Genomic DNA, 21,539 nt, shown 5'->3' on the forward strand with positions numbered 1-21,539 from the left:
CAAAGGATTTTTCCATCCTTTGTGTGTTGCCTCCTTTGGAAAGAGCGATTCCTTCCTTCCACTTTTAGATTCACCCCTTATTACTTTCTTCTTCACCCAATTTTCAAAAGAATATCTCATTCTACCCACAAAACAACTCGTGGTCATAACTGGTTCTAACCCTAAAAGAAAAAAAAATCCCTAAGTCAGCCCTTGTGCAATGAGAGTCATATCAGATCTTTTGAAGGACTTTTATTTTTTCACAAGTTGAAACTAATTCTGTTCTTCGACGATCAAACTCAACTTGATATTTGTTACTTTCCAATGGTTGCAATCCGTCGATAACATTTCTTGGCAGCAGTACCCCACCTTGATATGTAACAATAAATAATTCCATGCATTGTGTTTGATGAATTTGCTTCTTATCGACGGACCAAATGCATAATAAAGCACTATGAACAAGCTTCCTTTTTAAACATGTAAGTTGGTGTGTTTCATTCACATGCTTATCGTTTTGTTCCTGTAAAATGACATCACAAACTGTAGAAGAAAAAATATTAACGAATAAACTCTCTCTAGTTCCATTTGTTTTTCTTTATTTTCCCTTTCAGTTTATATTACTTCTTTTTCTATTCCATCTTTTTCTGTTTTCTCCTTCAGCCTACATTGATCCTTACTGACTTGTCTTGGTGTCAGAAATTTCTACTTCTTTTGATGTCCCTCATGCCTCAAATAAAGGGAACGTTCATCAAGATGGAGTGTCTTAAAACGTAGTCATGCCCATCCCAAAAGAAGATGACAAGAGTCCATGGGAGCAATATCACACAATACTTCTTTCACACATTGCCATGTACTGAATTTGATCCATGCTTGATCCAGATGAAAGGTTGCTGGTAACTGGAGTTTCTCCACCAGTCTTTGGCTCACAACATTGTTTCCGCTTCCGTAATCGAATCAACTAAACATGGATGGCCTTCGGTTAAACACTTTGTATAATAAATTTCCTTTCCTATTCCAAATCTAGATAGTCAGGCACTGAATACCAAATGATGTGAATCCACAGGGTTCGATTCGTTTGACTGATCTATCATTGTTGGAATGCTAACAAGCAAGAAATTTGAGAAATTATTTAAAACGAGAAAATGGAAACATAAAAGAGGATGGAACGGAAATTGATAGACATCACACTTCCAAGAATGGAAGATAAGCCTAAGAGTTGAAACACACAAAGGGATAAAGGACCTTTGATGAAACTCATGAATTCTTGAATCACTCAAGAACTTAGGAGAATCACTCTCACTAACATAGATGAGATAAAACTCGTTTATTTTCTGAATCAAAATTTAGCATGCCTTCGTTGATGAAAATGGTTTAACTTATATACGAGCTTTAACCATCAGAATTACAAAAGACACATAAATTTCAATATCAACCCGCTTAAAGCTATTAATTAATGATTCATTCAAGCTAATAACGATCCGCTACTTAATGGTTGATTGTAACTGAATTTAAGGCTACCAAATGTCCTCCACAAACATTGAGCAAAGGTCCTTTTGATATTTCAAAGGGTGGTTCTTAAGTTGGCATATGGACCCTTATTTCAACTTGAAGATCAAGCAAAACTTAAGCCCATTAATTGGTTAAGCACAAACACAATTTGGTCAGCCAATTTTACAAAGCATTGGGCACTTATTTAAATAAAAGAAACTGCATCAACACGGCGCATTAGTCATCCTCCATTTTACCCATATGCAATTCACATCATACCCTCTGTCTTCGACAAGATTTGTCCCGAATCTTAAGGCACTAGTTTTAATGTAAGTTTATTATGATCTTTTGAAGGACTTTTATTTTTTCACAAGTTGAAACTAATTTTGTTTTCCGAGGATCAACCTCAACTTGATATTTGTTATTTTCCAATGGTTGCAATTCGTCGATAATATTTCTTGGCAACAGTACCCCACCTTGATATGTAACAATAAATAATTCCATGCATTGTGTTTGATGAATTTTCTTCTTATCGACGGACGAAATGCATAATAAAGCACTATGAACAAGCTTCCTTTTTAAACATGGAGGTTGGTGTGTTCCATTCACATGCTTATCCTTTTGTTCCTGTAAAATGACATCACAAACTGTAGAAGAAAAAACATTGACGAATACATTCTCTGTAGTTCCATTTCTTTTTCTTTATTTTCCATTCCTTCTGCAGTTTATATTACTTCATTTTCTATTCTTTCTTTTTCTGTTTTCTCCTTCAGCCTACGTTGATCCTTACTGACTTGTCTTGGTGTCATAAATTTCTACTTCTTTTGATGTCCCTCATGCCCCAAATAAAGGGAACGTTCATCAAGATGGAGTGTCTTAAAACGTAGTCATGTCCATCCCAAAAGAAGATGACAAGAGTCCATGGGAGCAATATCACATAATAATTCTTTCACACATTGCCATGTACTGAATTTGATCCATGCTTGATCCAAATGAAAGGTTGCTGGTAACTGGAGTTTCTCCACCAATCTTTGGCTCACAACATTGTTTTCGCTTCCGTAATCGAATGCAACTAAACATGGATGGCCTTCGGTTAAACACTTTGTATAATAAACTTCCTTTGCTATTCCAAATCTAGATAGTCAGGCTCTGAATACCAAGTGATGTGAATCCACAGGGTTTGATTTGTCTAACTGATCTATCATTGTTATAATGCTAACAAGTAAGAAATTTGAGAAATTATTTAAAATGAGAAAAAGGAAATATAACAGAAGATGGAATGGAAATTCATAGACATCAAACTTCCAAGAATGGAATATAAGCCTAAGAGTTAAAACACACAAAGGGGTAAAGGACCTTTGATTAAACTCATGGATTCTTGAATCACTCAAGAAATTAGGAGAATCACTCTCACTAAGATAGATGAGATAAAACTCGTTTATTTTCTGAATAAAACTTAGCTTGCCTTCATTGATGTTATATAGGAGCTTTAACCATCAGAATTACAAAAGACACATAAATTTCAATATTATCCCGCTTAAAGCTATTAATTAATGATGCACTCAAGCTAATAACGATCCGCTACTTAATGGTTGATTGTAACCTAATTTCAGGCTACCAAAAGTCATCCACAAACTTTGAGCAAAGGTCCTATTGATCTTCCAAAGGTTGGTTCTTAAGTTGGCATATGGACCCTTATTTCAACTTGAAGATAAAGCAAAACTAAAGCCCATTAATTGGTTAAGCACAAACACAATTTGGCCAGCCAATTTTACAAAGCATTGGGCCCTTATTTAAATAAAAAAAACTGCATTAACACAGCGCATTAGTCATCCTCCATTTGACCCATATGCAGTTCACATCATACCTTCCTTCTTCGAGAAGATTTGTCCCGAATCTTAAGACACTAGTTTTTATGTATGTCTATTATGATCTTGTGAAGGACTTTTATTTTTGCACAAATTGAAACTAATTCTCTTCTTCGAGGATCAAATTCAACTTGATATTCGTTACTTTCCGATGGTTGCAATCCGTCGATAACATTTCTTGGCAACAGTACCCCACCGTGATATGTAATAATAAATAATTCCATGCAATGTGTTTGGCGAATTTGCATCTTATCGACGGACCAAATGCATAATAAAGCACTATGAACAAGCTTCCTTTTTAAGCATGGAAGGTTGTGTGTTTCATTCACATGCTTATCCTTTTGTTCCTGTAAAATGACATCACAAACTGTAGAAGAAAAAACATTGACGAATAAACTTTCTCTAGTTCAATTTTTTTTTATTTTCCCTTCCATCTGCAGTTTATATTACTTCTTTTTCTATTCTTTCGTTTTCTATTTTCTCCTTCAGCCTACGTTGATCCTAACTGACTTGTCTTGGTGTCATAAATTTCTACTTCTTTTGATGTCCCTCATGCCTCAAATAAAGGGAACGTTCATCATGATGGAGTGTTTTAAAACGAAGCCATGCCCATCCCAAATGAAGATGACAAGAGTCCATGGGAGCAATATCACATAATACTTCTTTCACACATTGCCATGTACTGAATTTGATCCATGTTTGATCCAGATGAAAGGTTGCTGGTAACCGTAGTTTCTCCACTAATGTTTGGCTGCAACATTGTTTTCGCTTCCGTATTCGAATGCAACTAAACATGGATGGCCTTCGGTTAAACAATTTGTATAATAAACTTCCTTTCCTATTCCAAATCTAGATAGCCAGACTCTGAATACCAAATGATGTGGATCGACACGGTTCGATTCGTTTGACTGATCTATCATTGTTAGAATGCTAACAAGCGAGAAATTTGAGATATTATTTGAAACGAGAAAATGGAAACATAAAAGAAGATGGAACGGAAATTGATAGACATCAAACTTCCAAGAATGGAAGATAAGCCTAAGAGTTGAGACACACAAAGGGATAAAGGACCTTTGATTAATCTCATGGATTCTTAAATCACTCAAGAACTTAGGAGAATCACTCTCACTAAGATAGATGAGATAAAACTCGTTTGTTTTCTGAATAAAACTCAGCTTGCCTTCATTGATGAAAATGGTTCAACTTATATAGGAGCTTTAACCATCAGAATTACAAAAGACACATAAATTTCAATATCAACCCGCTTAAAGCTATTAATTAATGATCCACTCAAGCAAATAACGATCCACTTCTTAATAGTTGATTGTAACTAAATTTAAGGCTACCAAAACTCATCCACAAACTTTGAGCAAAGGTCCTCTTGATCTTCCAAAGGTTGGTTCTTAAGTTGGCATACGGACCCTTATTTCAACTTGAAGATAAATCAAAACTAAAGCCCATTAATTGATTAAGCACAAACACAATTTGGTCCGCCAGTTTTACAAAGCATTGGGCACTTATTTAAGTAAAAGAAACTGCATCAACACGGCGCATTAGTCATCCTCCATTTGACCCATATACAATTCACATCATACCCTCCTTCTTCGAGAAGATTTGTCCCGAATCTTAAGGCACTAGTTTTAATGTAAGTTTATTATGATCTTTTGAAGGACTTTTATTTTTTCACAAGTTGAAACTAATTTTGTTTTCCGAGGATCAACCTCAACTTGATATTTGTTATTTTCCAATGGTTGCAATTCGTCGATAACATTTCTTGGCAACAGTACCCCACCTTGATATGTAACAATAAATAATTCCATGCATTGTGTTTGATGAATTTTCTTCTTATCGACGGACGAAATGCATAATAAAGCACTATGAACAAGCTTCCTTTTTAAACATGGAGGTTGGTGTGTTTCATTCACATGCTTATCCTTTTGTTCCTGTAAAATGACATCACAAACTGTAGAAGAAAAAACATTGACGAATAAACTTTCTCTAGTTCAATTTTTTTTTATTTTCCCTTCCATCTGCAGTTTATATTACTTCTTTTTCTATTCTTTCTTTTTCTATTTTCTCCTTTAGCCTACGTTGATCCTTACTGACTTGTCTTGGTGTCATAAATTTCTACTTCTTTTGATGTCCCTCATGCCTCATATAAAGGGAACGTTCATCATGATGGAGTGTTTTAAAACGAAGCCATGCCCATCCCAAAAGAAGATGACAAGAGTCCATGGCAGCAATATCATATAATATTTCTTTCACACATTGCCATGTTCTGAATTTGATCCATGCTTGATCCAGATGAAAGGTTGCTGGTAACTGGAGTTTCTCCTCCAATGTTTGGCTCACAACATTGTTTTCGCTTCCGTAATCGAATGCAACTAAACATGGATGGCCTTCGGTTAAACAATTTGTATAATAAACTTCCTTTCCTATTCCAAATCTAGATAGCCAGACTCTGAATACCAAATGATGTGGATCCACACGGTTCGATTCGTTTGACTGATCTATCATTGTTAGAATGCTAAAAAGCGAGAAATTTGAGATATTATTTGAAACGAGAAAATGGAAACATAAAAGAAGATGGAACGAAAATTTATAGACATCAAACATCCAAGAATGGAAGATAAGCCTAAGAGTTGAGACACACAAAGGGATAAAGGACCTTTGATTAATCTCATGGATTCTTAAATCACTCAAGAACTTAGGAGAATCACTCTCACTAAGATAGATGAGATAAAACTCGTTTGTTTTCTGAATAAAACTCAGCTTGCCTTCATTGATGAAAATGGTTCAACTTATATAGGAGCTTTAACCATCAGAATTACAAAAGACACATAAATTTTAATATCAACCCGCTTAAAGCTATTAATTAATGATCCACTCAAGCAAATAACGATCCGCTTCTTAATGGTTGATTGTAACTGAATTTAAGGCTACCAAAACTCATCCACAAACTTTGAGCAAAGGTCCTCTTGATCTTCCAAAGGTTGGTTCTTAAGTTGGCATATGGACCCTTATTTCAACTTGAAGACAAAACAAAACTAAAGCCCATTAATTGGTTAAGCACAAACACAATTTGGTCAGCCAGTTTTACAAAGCATTGGGCCCTTATGTAAGTAAAAGAAACTGCATCAAGGCGGCGCATTAGTCATCCTCCATTTGACCTATATGCAATTCACATCATACCCTCCTTCTTCGAGAAGATTTGTCCCGAATCTTAAGACACTAGTTTTAATGTAAGTTTATTATGATCTTTTGATGGACTTTTATTTTTTCACAAGTTGAAACTAATTCTCTTCTTCCAAGATCAAATTCAACTTGATATTTGTTACTTTCCAATGGTTGCAATCCGTCAATAACATTTCTTGGCAACAGTACCCCACCTTGATATGTAACAATAAATAATTCCATGCAATGTGTTTGACGAATTTGCATCTTATCGACGGACCAAATGCATAATAAAGCACTATGAACAAGCTTCCTTTTTAAGGGTGGAAGTTGGTGTGTTTCATTCACATGCTTATCCTTTTGTTCCTGTAAAATGACATCACAAACTGTAGAAGAAAAAACATTGACGAATAAACTTTCTCTAGTTCAATTTTTTTTTATTTTCCCTTCCATCTGCAGTTTATATTACTTCTTTTTCTATTCTTTCTTTTTCTATTTTCTCCTTCAGCCTACGTTGATCCTTACTGACTTGTCTTGGTGTCATAAATTTCTACTTCTTTTGATGTCCCTCATGCCTCAAATAAAGGGAACGTTCATCATGATGGAGTGTTTTAAAACGAAGCCATGCCCATCCCAAATGAAGATGACAAGAGTCCATGGGAGCAATATCACATAATACTTCTTTCACACATTGCCATGTACTGAATTTGATCCATGTTTGATCCAGATGAAAGGTTGCTGGTAACTGGAGTTTCTCCACCAATGTTTGGCTCACAACATTGTTTTCGCTTCCGTAATCGAATGCAACTAAACATGGATGGCCTTCGGTTAAACAACTTGTATAATAAACTTCCTTTCCTATTCCAAATCTAGATAGCCAGACTCTGAATACCAAATGATGTGGATCCACACGGTTCAATTCGTTTGACTGATCTATCATTGTTAGAATGCTAACAAGCGAGAAATTTGAGATATTATTTGAAACGAGAAAATGGAAACATAAAAGAAGATGGAATGGAAATTGATAGACATCAAACTTCCAAGAATGGAAGATAAGCCTAAGAGTTGAGACACACAAAGGGATAAAGAACCTTTGATTAATCTCATGGATTCTTAAATCACTCAAGAACTTAGGAGAATCACTCTCACTAAGATGGATGAGATAAAACTCGTTTGTTTTCTGAATAAAACTCAGCTTGCCTTCATTGATGAAAATGGTTCAACTTATATAGGAGCTTTAACCATCAGAATTACTTAAGACACATAAATTTCAATATCAACCTGCTTAAAGCTATTAATTAATGATCCACTCAAGCAATTAACGATCCGCTTCTTAATGGTTGATTGTAACTGAATTTAAGGCTACCAAAAGTCATTGATGAAGGATTGACCCCAACCAAGGATGAAGGCACATGCTTAAGAAGACTAAGCATGTTTGGAAAGGAAGTTCACTAATCCTTCATCCCTTTCATTTGTGTTCGTTATTTTTGATTCCCTAAGTTGACTTAGTTGAATCAACTTTACTTGACTTGTTGACCTTTGACTAGGTTTGACTTGTTGACTATAGTTGACTTGACTTAAGCCAACATGCTAATCTATGTTTATTTGCTTTGTAGGTTAATTAGGAGTAAGAAAGCAATGCTAGGTGGCGCATGATGATTGGGGAGCATAAATGATGTGGAGGAGAGAGTAAAGAAAAGGCAAAAAGCATAAAGTAAAAGGCATGAAGCAAGTGTACCTATGTACCTTTGGTCTCCTTTGTTTTTAGCACACTTTGGCCACTTTTTGGAGACATATGAGACACATTCTTTGTCTCTTTTTGTGCTATAACGAAATTAGCCTTGCACACACCATAGTTACCTCTTTTGTCTCTCAATTTTGTAACCTTATTTGACCTAGTTTCTAGAAGCTAGGGTTAGGTTTTTGTAGAGACATCCTTAGGTATCTTTTATTTGCTTAGAGGTCCCTAAACTCTTCTATATAAGGGGTGCTCCTAGACATGTAAAAGGGTTGAAGATTTTAAAGTAAAAACACTCTTGTGTCTCAACCATTTGTGAGAGTTTCCTCCCTAGGGAGTGAATACTTTTAAGCCTTAGCTTGCATAGCAAGTGGCGGCACACATCCACTCATCTTCAAGGTTGCCATGGCTTCTAGCCTAGCCTTGTAGTGGCGTGCTTCTCACATTTTTACCATTTCTTTCCTTTCCATTTTATGTTTTCTTCTTCCTTTAATTGTTCTTGGTTTTCTATGGTTTATGTGCTTTCCATTTCCTTTTTGTTTTGAATCAATCCATCACATATTCACATCTAGATAGCTTGCTATCTTAATGTCCAGTGGGGATTTCACTTAGCTTTCTTAATCAACTCACACCATATTCAATAATCTTAAAAAGGAACAAGATAATCCTTCATCAGTCATCCACAAACTTTGAGCAAAGGTCCTTTTGATCTTCCAAAGGTTGGTTCTTAAGTTGGCTTATGGACCCTTATTTCAACTTGAAGATAAAGCAAAACTAAAGCCCATTAATTGGTTAAGCACAAACACAATTTGGTCAACCAATTTTTCAAAGCATTGGGCCCTTATTTAAATAAAATAAACTGCATCAACACGGCGCATTAGTCATCCTCCATTTGACCCATATGCAATTCACATCATACCCTCCTTCTTCGACAAGATTTGTCCCGAATCTTAATACACTAGTTTTAATGTAAGTTTATTATGATCTTGTAAATGACTTTTACTTTTTCACAAGTTGAAACTAATTCTCTTCTTCCAGGATCAAATTCAACTTGATATTTGTTACTTTCCAATGGTTGCAATCTATTGATAACATTTATTGGCAACAATACCCCACCTTGATATGTAACAATAAATAATTCCATGCATTATGTTTGACGAATTTCCTTCTTATCGATGGACCAAATGCATATAATAAAGCACTATGAAGAAGCTTCCTTTTTAAAAATGGAAGTTAGTGTGTTTCATTCACATGCTTATCCTTTTGTTCCTCTAAAATGACATCACAAACTATAGAAGAAAAAACATTGACGAATAAACTTTCTCTAGTTCCATTTCTTTTTCTTTATTTTCCCTTCCTTCTGCCGTTTATATTACTTCCTTTTCTATTCTTTCTTTTTCTGTTTTCTCCTTCAGCCTACGTTGATCCTTACTGACTTGTCTTGGTGCCATAAATTTCTACTTCTTTTGATGTCCCTCATGCCTCAAATAAAGGGAACGCTCATCAAGATGGAGTGTTTTAAAACGAAGTCATGACCATCCCAAACGAAGATGACAAGTGTCCATGGGAGCAATATCACATAATACTTCTTTCACACATTGCCATGTACTGAATTTGATTCATGCTTGATCCAGATCAAAGGTTGCTCGTAACTGGAGTTTCTCTACGAATCTTTTGCTCACAACATTGTTTTCGCTTCCGTAATCGAATGCAACTAAACATGGATGGCCTTTGGTTAAACACTTTGTATAATAAACTTCCTTTCCTATTCCAAATCTAGATAGCCAGGCTCTGAATACCAAACGATGTGAATCCACAGGGTTCGATTCGTTTGACTGATCTATCAATGTTTGAATGCTAAAAAGCAAGAAATTTAAGAAATTATTTAAAACGAGAAAATGGAATGGAAATTGATAGACATCACACTTCCCAGAATGGAAGATAAGCCTAAGAGTTAAAACACACAAAGGGATAAAGGACCTTTGATTAAACTCATGGATTCTTGAATCACTCAAGAACTTAGGAGAATCACTCTCACTAAGATAGATGAGATAAAACTCGTTTATTTTCTGAATAAAACTCAGCTTGCCTTCATTGATGAAAAACGTTCAACTTATATAGGAGCTTTAACCATAAGAATTACAAAAGACACATTAATTTCAATATCAACCCGCTTAAAGCTATTAATTAATGATCCACTCAGGCTAATAATGATTCACTACTTACTGCATGATTGTAACTGAATTTAAGGCTACCAAAAGTCATCCACAAACTTTGAGCAAAGGTCCTCTTGATCTTCCAAAGGTTGGTTCTTAAGTTGGCATATGGACCCTTATTTCAACTTAAAGATAAAGCCAAACTAAAGCCCATTAATTGGTTAAGCACAAAAACAATTTGGTCAGCCAATTTTACAAAGCATTGGGCCCATATTCAAATAAAAGAAACTGCATCAACACGGCGCATTAGTCATCCTCCATTTAACCCATATGCAATTCACATCATACCCTCCTTCTTCGAGAAGATTTGTCCTGAATCTTAAGACACTACTTTTAATGTAAGTTTATTATGATCTTGTGAAGGACTTTTATTTCTCCACAAGTTGAAACTAATTCTCTTCTTCCAGGATCAAATTCAACTTGATATTTGTTACTTTCCAATGGTTGCAACCCCTCGATAACATTTCTTGGCAACCGTACCCCATCTTGATATGTAACAATAAATAATTCCATGCATTGTGTTTGACGAATTTGCTTCTTATCGACGGACCAAATGCATAGTAAAGCACTATGAACAAGCATCCTTTTTAAACATGGAAGTTGGTGTGTTTCATTCACATGCTTATCCTTTTGTTCCTGTAAAATGACATCACAAACTGTAGAAGAAAAAACACTGACGAATAAACTTTCTCTAGTTCCATTTCCTTTTTTTTATTTTCCCTTCCTTCTGCAGTTTATATTACTTCTTTTTCTATTCTTTCTTTTTCTGTTTTCTCCTTCAGCCTACAATGATCCTTACTGACTTGTCTTGGTGTCATAAATTTCTACTCCTTTTGATGTCCCTCATGCCTCAAATAAAGGGAACGTTCATCAAGATGGAGTGTTTTAAAACGAAGCCTTGCCCATCCCAAAAGAAGATGACAAGAGTCCATGGGAGCAATATCACATAATACTTCTTTCACACATTGCCATGTACTGAATTTGATCAATGCTTGATCCAGATGAAAGGTTGCTGGTACCTGGAGTTTCTCCACCAATCTTTGGCTCACAACATTATTTTCGCTTTCGTAATCAAATGCAACTAGACATGGATGGCCTTCGGTTAAACACTTTGTATAATAAACTTCCTTTGCTATTCCAGATCTAGATAGCCAGGCTCTGAATACCAAACGATGTGAATCCGCAGGGTTCGATTCGTTTGACTAATCTATCATTGTTGGAATGCTAACAAGCAAGAAATTTGAGAAATTATTTAAAACGAGAAAATTGAATGGAAATTGATAGACATCACACTTCCTAGAATGGAAGAAAAGCCTAAGAGTTGAAACACACAAAGGGATAAAGGACCTTTGATTAAACTCATGGATTCTTGAATCACTCAAGAACTTAGGAGAATCACTCTCACTAAGATAGATGAGATAAAACTCGTTTATTTTCTGAATAAAACTTAGCTTGCCTTCATTGATGTTATATAGGAGCTTTAACCATCAGAATTACAAAAGACACATAAATTTCAATATTATCCCGCTTAAAGCTATTAATTAATGATCCACTCAAGCTAATAACGATCCGCTACTTAATGGTTGATTGTAACCTAATTTCAGGCTACCAAAAATCATCCACAAACTTTGAGCAAAGGTCCTATTGATCTTCCAAAGGTTGGTTCTTAAGTTGGCATATGGACCCTTATTTCAACTTGAAGATAAAGCAAAACTAAAGCCCATTAATTGGTTAAGCACAAACACAATTTGGTCAGCCAATTTTACAAAGCATTGGGCCCTTATTTAAATAAAAGAAACTGCATCAACACAGCGCATTAGTCATCCTCCATTTGACCCATATGTAGTTCACATCATACCTTCCTTCTTCGAGAAGATTTGTCCCGAATCTTAAGACACTAGTTTTTATGTATGTCTATTATGATCTTGTGAAGGACTTTTATTTTTGCACAAATTGAAACTAATTCTCTTCTTCCAGGATCAAATTCAACTTGATATTCGTTACTTTCCGATGGTTGCAATCCGTCGATAACATTTCTTGGCAACAGTACCCCACCGTGATATGTAACAATAAATAATTCCATGCAATGTGTTTGGCGAATTTGCATCTTATCGACGGACCAAATGCATAATAAAGCACTATGAACAAGCTTCCTTTTTAAGCATGGAAGGTTGTGTGTTTCATTCACATGCTTATCCTTTTGTTCCTGTAAAATGACATCACAAACTGTAGAAGAAAAAACATTGACGAATAAACTTTCTCTAGTTCAATTTTTTTTTTATTTTCCCTTCCATCTACAGTTTATATTACTTCTTTTTCTATTCTTTCGTTTTCTATTTTCTCCTTCGGCCTACGTTGATCCTTACTGACTTGTCTTGGTGTCATAAATTTCTACTTCTTTTGATGTCCCTCATGCCTCAAATAAAGGGAACGTTCATCATGATGGAGTGTTTTAAAACGTAGCCATGCCCATCCCAAATGAAGATGACAAGAGTCCATGGGAGCAATATCACATAATACTTCTTTCACACATTGCCATGTACTGAATTTGATCCATGTTTGATCCAGATGAAAGGTTGCTGGTAACCGGAGTTTCTCCACCAATGTTTGGCTGCAACATTGTTTTCGCTTCCGTATTCGAATGCAACTAAACATGGATGGCCTTCGGTTAAACAATTTGTATAATAAACTTCCTTTCCTATTCCAAATCTAGATAGCCAGACTCTGAATACCAAATGATGTGGATCGACACGGTTCGATTCGTTTGACTGATCTATCATTGTTAGAATGCTAACAAGCGAGAAATTTGAGATATTATTTGAAACGAGAAAATGGAAACATAAAAGAAGATGGAACGGAAATTGATAGACATCAAACTTCCAAGAATGGAAGATAAGCCTAAGAGTTGAGACACACAAAGGGATAAAGGACCTTTGATTAATCTCATGGATTCTTAAATCACTCAAGAACTTAGGAGAATCACTCTCACTAAGATAGATGAGATAAAACTCGTTTGTTTTCTGAATAAAACTCAGCTTGCCTTCATTGATGAAAATGGTTCAACTTATATAGGAGCTTTAACCATCAGAATTACAAAAGACACATAAATTTTAATATCAACCCGCTTAAAGCTATTAATTAATGATCCACTCAAGCAAATAACGATCCGCTTCTTAATGGTTGATTGTAACTGAATTTAAGGCTACCAAAACTCATCCACAAACTTTGAGCAAAGGTCCTCTTGATCTTCCAAAGGTTGGTTCTTAAGTTGGCATATGGACCCTTATTTCAACTTGAAGACAAAACAAAACTAAAGCCCATTAATTGATTAAGCACAAACACAATTTGGTCAGCCAGTTTTACAAAGCATTGGGCCCTTATGTAAGTAAAAGAAACTGTATCAAGACGGCGCATTAGTCATCCTCCATTTGACCTATATGCAATTCACATCATACCCTCCTTCTTCGAGAAGATTTGTCCCGAATCTTAAGACACTAGTTTTAATGTAAGTTTATTATGATCTTTTGATGGACTTTTATTTTTTCACAAGTTGAAACTAATTCTCTTCTTCCAAGATCAAATTCAACTTGATATTTGTTACTTTCCAATGGTTGCAATCCGTCAATAACATTTCTTGGCAACAGTACCCCACCTTGATATGTAACAATAAATAATTCCATGCAATGTGTTTGACGAATTTGCATCTTATCGACGGACCAAATGCATAATAAAGAACTATGAACAAGCTTCCTTTTTAAGGGTGGAAGTTGGTGTGTTTCATTCACATGCTTATCCTTTTGTTCCTGTAAAATGACATCACAAACTGTAGAAGAAAAAACATTGACGAATAAACTTTCTCTAGTTCAATTTTTTTTTATTTTCCCTTCCATCTGCAGTTTATATTACTTCTTTTTCTATTCCTTCTTTTTCTATTTTCTCCTTCAGCCTACGTTGATCCTTACTGACTTGTCTTGGTGTCATAAATTTCTACTTCTTTTGATGTCCCTCATGCCTCAAATAAAGGGAACATGCATCATGATGGAGTGTTTTAAAACGAAGCCATGCCCATCCCAAATGAAGATGGCAAGAGTCCATGGGAGCAATATCACATAATACTTCTTTCACACATTGCCATGTACTGAATTTGATCCATGTTTGATCCAGATGAAAGGTTGCTGGTAACTGGAGTTTCTCCACCAATGTTTGGCTCACAACATTGTTTTCGCTTCCGTAATCGAATGCAACTAAACATGGATGGCCTTCGGTTAAACAACTTGTATAATAAACTTCCTTTCCTATTCCAAATCTAGATAGCCAGACTCTGAATACCAAATGATGTGGATCCACACGGTTCAATTTTGTAACCTTATTTGACCTAGTTTCTAGAAGCTAGGGTTAGGTTTTTGTAGAGACATCCTTAGGTATCTTTTATTTGCTGAGAGGCCTCTAAACTCTTCTATATAAGGGGTGCTCCTAGACATGTAAAAGGGTTGAACATTTTGAAGTAAAAACACTCTTGTGTCTCAACCATTTGTGAGAGTTTCCTCCCTTGGGAGTGAAACTTGTAAGCCTTATCTTGCATAGCAAGTGGCGGCACACATCCACTCATCTTCAAGGTTGCCATGGCTTCTAGCCTAGCCTTGTAGTGGCGTTCTTCTCACATTTTTACCATTTCTTTCCTTTCCATTTTATGTTTTCTTCTTCCTTTAATTGTTCTTGGTTTTATATGGTTTATGTTCTTTCCATTTCCTTTTCATTTTGAATCAATCCATCATCTTCTTCTCTTGAGCTTTGTGAAAGGAACCTTCACATCTAGATAGCTTGCTATCTTAATGTCCAGTGGGGATTTCGCTTAGCTTTCTTAATCAACTCACACTATATTCAATAATGTTAAAAAGGAACAAGTTAATCCTTCATCAATGTTGGACTGTCAAATCTCCACTTTCATTAAGCCAATACAATTTGTAAGGTTTTGGATGGGGAATGATAGTCAAAGCCAACTTATCAACCAACCTTGAGCTACAACAATTGCAACATGAGCCACTATCAACAATGAGAGAACAAGTGTTTTCTAAAACTTTACATCTTGTATGAAAGATGTTCTCTCTTTGTGTTGGCTCTTTTGGAATGGGTTGGTTGCTAAGAAGTCTTCTAATCATTAGAAGGTCTCCTTCACAAGGATAGGCAATTTCCTTAGCCTCATCATTAGACTCCTCACTAGAAGTCTCACTCTCACTTTCTTGCTCATCTTGGCTACTATAGTGGTCAACACCCCTTAAGATCATGGTCTTTTTGGTGGGGCATTGAGATGCAACATGACCTCTACCAAGACACTTGAAACATTTGATTTCACTAGTGCAAGTGTGTGAAGATGTGCCTTCCCTTGGTTTCTCCTTTTCCTTAAAACTTTTAAAGGGTTCCTCTTTGACTTGTTTACCCTCCCTCTTGAATTCTTTCTTGGTATAAGAGTTAGAGTAGTCATTTCGAAAATTTTTCCTTAGAATTTGTTGCTCTACCTTTATGCAAAGTTGAACCAAGTCATTTAAGTCTTGGTAGGGCAACAATTCTACTCTATCTCTTATCTCAAGACTTAAGCCACTAAGAAACCTTGCAATGGTGGTATCCTCGGACTCCCTAATCCCAGCCCTCATCATATATAACTCCATCTTTTGTCTATATTCTTCCACTTTCATTTTATTTTGATGGAGTCTTTGGAGCTTATCCATTAGCTCTCTATGATAATAGGAGGGAATATGTCTTCTCCTAAGGGCTCCTTTGAGGTCATTCCAATATTTGACCTCGGGACTTTGATTGATTCTCCTATCTCTTTCGAGGGCAGTCCACCAGTACATAGCATTGCCCTGGAAGCTAAGGGTAGCTAAGGGTACTTTCCTCTCCTCACTTATTTGATGGCAAGCAAAGAGTTGCTCAACCTTCATTTCCCAATCAAGATAAGCTTCAACATCATCTTTCCCATAAAAGTGAGGGAGGTCTATTCTAATGGCTCTTGGCTCCCTAGGCTCTCTTCTTTCTCTTCTTAGAGGAGGAGGAGGTTGATAGAAGTTGTCAACTAGTCTACTATCTTCTTCATAGTGTGTGACTAGTGTTGGAGTGTGGGAGTACAAATGTTGACTCCTATTACTCATCCTCTCATGCAACCTTTCCATATTTCTTGTTCCCCTCCTCTCTTCATCTAAAAGTTGATGAAACCTATCTCTTTCTTGTTTTTCCCTTTCCCTTGCAATTATTTCATCTTCCTTCCAACGTAGTAGTGCTCTCAAATCAAAGGCAATTTGTTTCAAACTTATTTCTTCTTCATTTGAAGCACTCATACATTGAGAAGGAGGTTGAGACATTTTTTTTTTTTAATTTTGGTCTTTAAAAGAAAATTTCAAAGAAGAAGTAGATAGCAAAAGCTTTTAGTTCTCCTCCAGGAAAGAGAGGTGAATCACTTGGATTGCTTACATACCAAGTCTTTCCTAGCCAAGGGAACTTGAAACTTTTGTACAAAACTTCTTAAATGAAATTAATTCAAAGACTAAGTTGACACACACTAAACTATCAAACAAGAAAATTAAAAACAAGAAAGATTATAAGCTATATGCGGCCTAAGTTTTGGTAGAAGTAGAAGGCACTTGGAACCTTCAAACTTCACCACTAAAAGCGCTTCACTAATGTATAGAAGAGGTTCTAGTTAGGAGATGGGATTGAGTACCTAAGACTCCCCCAAGACACCTAACTAGGCCATGAACACAAGAAGGAAAGCATTACAATTTTACAACTCAATTTGAATACAATCAAAGTGCACAAAATGTAAAAGGTCTTCTTGGCTTGGTCCTCACAAGTGTTTCACTCTTGCACTTCCTCTTGATCTCACCAAAGAGGATTCTCTTTCGGGACTAGGTACTCCACCTCCTAGGATGCTACCTTAGGAAAATTAGATCACGTCCAAAAAGAAGTATGCACCAAATATAGAAACCAAACCAAAAGAGGTCAAGAAATAAAGCAAGAAAAGCACAAAATTATAATTGCTAAACCAAAAGTGAATAATGCCATGACAAACTCAAAGGATCACTAAAGAAATGACAAACTAGAAATAAGGTAAAGAAACAAGATAAGCACTCAAATGAATTACCTAATGAATGGCACTAGAATGGATGAAAAACAACCAAAATAAGCTAGAAAACTACACTGAAATTTGATTTTTCACTCACTGCCAGTCCAAAAACGTGAATTCAGGCCTCTGCTTCAGATATTTTTCATTTTTTCATTTTTCAACATTTTTCAATGATTCTTTTTTTCAATTTTTCGTCTATGTCTTAGCTAAACGAGGCAAAAATTAGATTTGGATTTGACCCGGCCAATTTTTTATGATAAATCAAATACAAACAGTGTGCAGTCAGACAGAAACTGGAACAACAGTAAAATGCAACAAAATAATGCTCTCAAACTCAAATGATGGTAGTGATTCTAGTATACTTCTTTTGCCACTTTCTTTTGATCTTTTCTTTTGATTCTTTTTGGCACTTGCTTGTATTCTTTTTGTGCTCTTTTTCTTTCTTTTTATAGCTCTTACAGCAGCTAGTTTCCACCACAAAACAGAATCACCACCACACTATGCTTGATCATTTGCATTTTAATGGAAACAAAAAGCACAAAGGAGAAGGAAACTTAAAGGAATCAAAAGAAGATCATGAAACACAATGAAACACAATGGAAATTGACTCTAAGACATTGCTAAGATCTAAATAGCAATCTGAACTCAAAAACAGAAATGAAAAAGCACCAAAGCACAATTAATTGAAAGGAAATTTAGTGTGGTTTATGGTGATTTTAAGCAAGCACAAGGAAAATTCCCACTGGACATTAAGATAACTAAGGTTATCTAGATGTGAAGGTTCATTTCCAAGGCTCAAAGAGAGAAGAGAGTGTTAATTTTTAAGGATTAAAAACTGCACTCAAATCTGAAAAAAAATTCAGCAACACATCACCAACAAATTCAAAGAAAATTAAAAGCTAAACAAGGAATTAATGACATATATGGACTAAACATGACTCTAGACAAAACATATGGATCTTAAAATCAAAATAAACTCAAGAATCAAGAGAATGAACTGAACAAAAAAAACAAATACTCAATTAAAATGAAAAGTAAATGGTAGAAACCAAATAGAACACCTAAAGCACACAAGGATGGTTCAAGATGAATCAAATGAAGATGAACCAAAGTAAAAAGACATTAATACTCAAAATAAAATGAACAAAAACAGCAAGACAAGTAGGAGAAGTGATGAACAACACGGAATTGAAAAAAAAATGGAGAAGAAGCACTTAACTCACTAAAACCTGGCTCTGATACCACATGATGGCTTCTTCTTGTCTCCATTGATGCTTGCAATTATTGTTTTACTTTTTATTTACTTTTATGAACCTTTATGTTTCCCTTGATTATTTTTTATTCTAAATAGCATTTATTATAAATGTTTCGAGTGCCACCTACGTAAGATGTACCATTTATGATATAGTGTCTAAACTATTGATTTATCTCTTTTTATATATATATGTCTCTACTTAGTTAAACAGGTATTAATGGTTTAATAGTGTATCATTGAAGTCCAATATTACACATAACTAAATTAGAGGAATTAGAGAGGGATTGAAGTTACAATATTTATTATTCTTTCATGTCATCACGGTTGGTTATTCAAGTTATAAATATATATTGGTCCTAACTTTAAAACCTTAAGTTTTATGGTGGAAAAGATTCAAAAATAAGGTAAAATTGATTCTCTAATCAAATTTCTAAATTAATAGTTATGAAAAAAATAATAATAAACAGTACTAAAACCTTTAACGAAATCCGACCTTTAAATCAACATGATTAACTTGATTGTCACAATACCTTTACAAATATCTCATTTATATTTATCATGTGAAAGAAGGTTAGACCTATTTGGCTTATTGATATTTTTAATTAATATTATCTAAGTTGTTACTTTGTGATATGATTAGTACCAAATTTAATAGGATTATTTTTCATTCTAAGAAAATAACTACATGCATTATTTTGCAGTAGCATTGTTCTTTTTCAGGTACCCAAATTTTCCAGCAATTAGTGATGAAACCTAAAAAATAAAAGGCATATAACCAATAGCTTTCTTGTATCTCTGTTGAATCTGCATGTATCTAACCAGTGACAATAGTAAAATTGTTTATCATGTGTAATGTTTTCAACTATGAAAGGGTACCTGATATTTATTAATTCTCACTAACAATTATTTATTTGAACAGGGATATGTCTGGTGACACATCATTTGGTGACCTCCCACCTTCATAAGACGAGAACAAGATTCAGACGTCTACCAAAAAAAAGGGTAGGCATGGGACTAGATTGAGAGAGTTAACAGTTAGTCACAACGCAGATAAGAGATTGCCTATCCAGTTTGATATGCAAACTAGTAAAGCTTTGGGAGATAATAGCACCAAATTCACGAGCTATGTGGCTTTGCTTGGTAGGAGCAAGTCATCCATTCTTATAGATGATTGGGACCATGTTCCAGAGACAATAAATAACTAGATTTGGCAAAGTGTCCTGGTATTAAATCTTAACCTATATAATTTATAACGTAAATATATAACTGATACTTATTATATGTAATTCATTCTTATTGTACAGGTCACATATGATGTCCCAAACAGTAATTTGTTAAGGACAAAATGGATTTCATTTGCTAGAGAATGATGGAAGGGTTTTAAGACGGACCTTACAAGTCATTATATCTATGGTCCCTTAAGTGATAGAAAACCTTGTGAGAAGTATCAATTCCTTGATGAAGGCACATGGCAGGCTTTTAAGGAGAGGCGATTAAATCCTGTCTTTCAGGTAAATTCATATTATATGTGGGTTTAACTATTTAATTCAACATATTGCTAACATAAATCATTCTTTATACTTTGGAGCTCATAGGCTAAAAGGAAAGGAGGTAATTGCAATAACATAAATCATTCTATCACTAAAAGATTGTTGACTCAACTATTCATCATGTAGATTTTCAATGACACATCTCCAATGGATCAAGGAGTCTTTAAGGAAGTTCGTGAGCAGTGGGCTTCGTTTCTTTTAAGTATTTATATAAGATGATGTTAGGTGTTTTACGACTTATATAGTAATTCGTTTTAAAGTAGTATTTTATTTCATATAAACATTAAATTCTATTTCATCTAAATATTAGATTGAATGAGATTTGTTTTCTGAATGTTCTGGGTAATTATATATAGGTTTGGTATAAGGTAGGAAGCATAAACGAATTTTTCATAAAAAAATAAAAAAATCACTTTTTATACTGGTTGAGGTCATACTTGGTGTAAAATGTGTAATTTTTTATACCGGTTGGAACTATAATCAGTATAGTAAGTCGTTTCTTCTTACATAACTTTCTTTTCCAAGAGGACTTTCTATACCGGTTTTAGAAATTGTATAAAAATAAATTTTTTTATACCTGTTATATAACCGATATAAAAAGATAAAATCTTCTATACCTCCTACATTTATATCGATGCTAGAACCGGTATAAAAAGTCTTTTCTAACCGGTATAAAAACCCTATTTTACACTAGTGTTTGGAACTCTGCTTCCACCACACGCCCACGCCGCTGGAGCTCCGTCCACCGTTAGTCGCCTTCGTAGGCAGACCAATCGCGCCTCCATTCGTCGCTTCTCTGAGGTTGCGGTTTGGTCAGAGCGTCACGGTCGTTGCCGCTGTTGCTGGCCACGCGCTACAGCTCTCCCGCCATCGCAGCACCGCGTCGTCGAGGGGTCTCCGACGTCATTCGTGAAAAACGCCGCTGCCGCGACTGCCACTTGTTGCTGCCACCCTCTCCACACCGCTGGAGCTCCGTCCGCCGTTAGTCACCTCCCGTGGCCCTCGCACTGCAGCTCTCCCGCACCCGTTGCCGCCACTGCTGGCCCTCGCGCTGTAGCTCTCCCTCCACCTTGTCGTTGCCGCCGCGGCTGCCATTTGTTGCTGCCACACTCTGTTGGTTGTTCAGGGCTGTGTAAGTGTTGTTTTACTTGCAT

The 21,539-nt window shown here is 35.5% G+C and overlaps 1 pseudogene; it reads left to right on the forward strand.

Moving 5' to 3' along the window:
* LOC114172243 overlaps positions 1–21,539 on the forward strand; it is a 28,412-nt pseudogene that overhangs the window by 6,014 nt on the left and 859 nt on the right.

The sequence above is a fragment of the Vigna unguiculata genome, unplaced genomic scaffold (genome assembly GCF_004118075.2).
Source record: "Vigna unguiculata cultivar IT97K-499-35 unplaced genomic scaffold, ASM411807v1 contig_500, whole genome shotgun sequence".
NCBI lineage: Eukaryota > Viridiplantae > Streptophyta > Magnoliopsida > Fabales > Fabaceae > Vigna > Vigna unguiculata.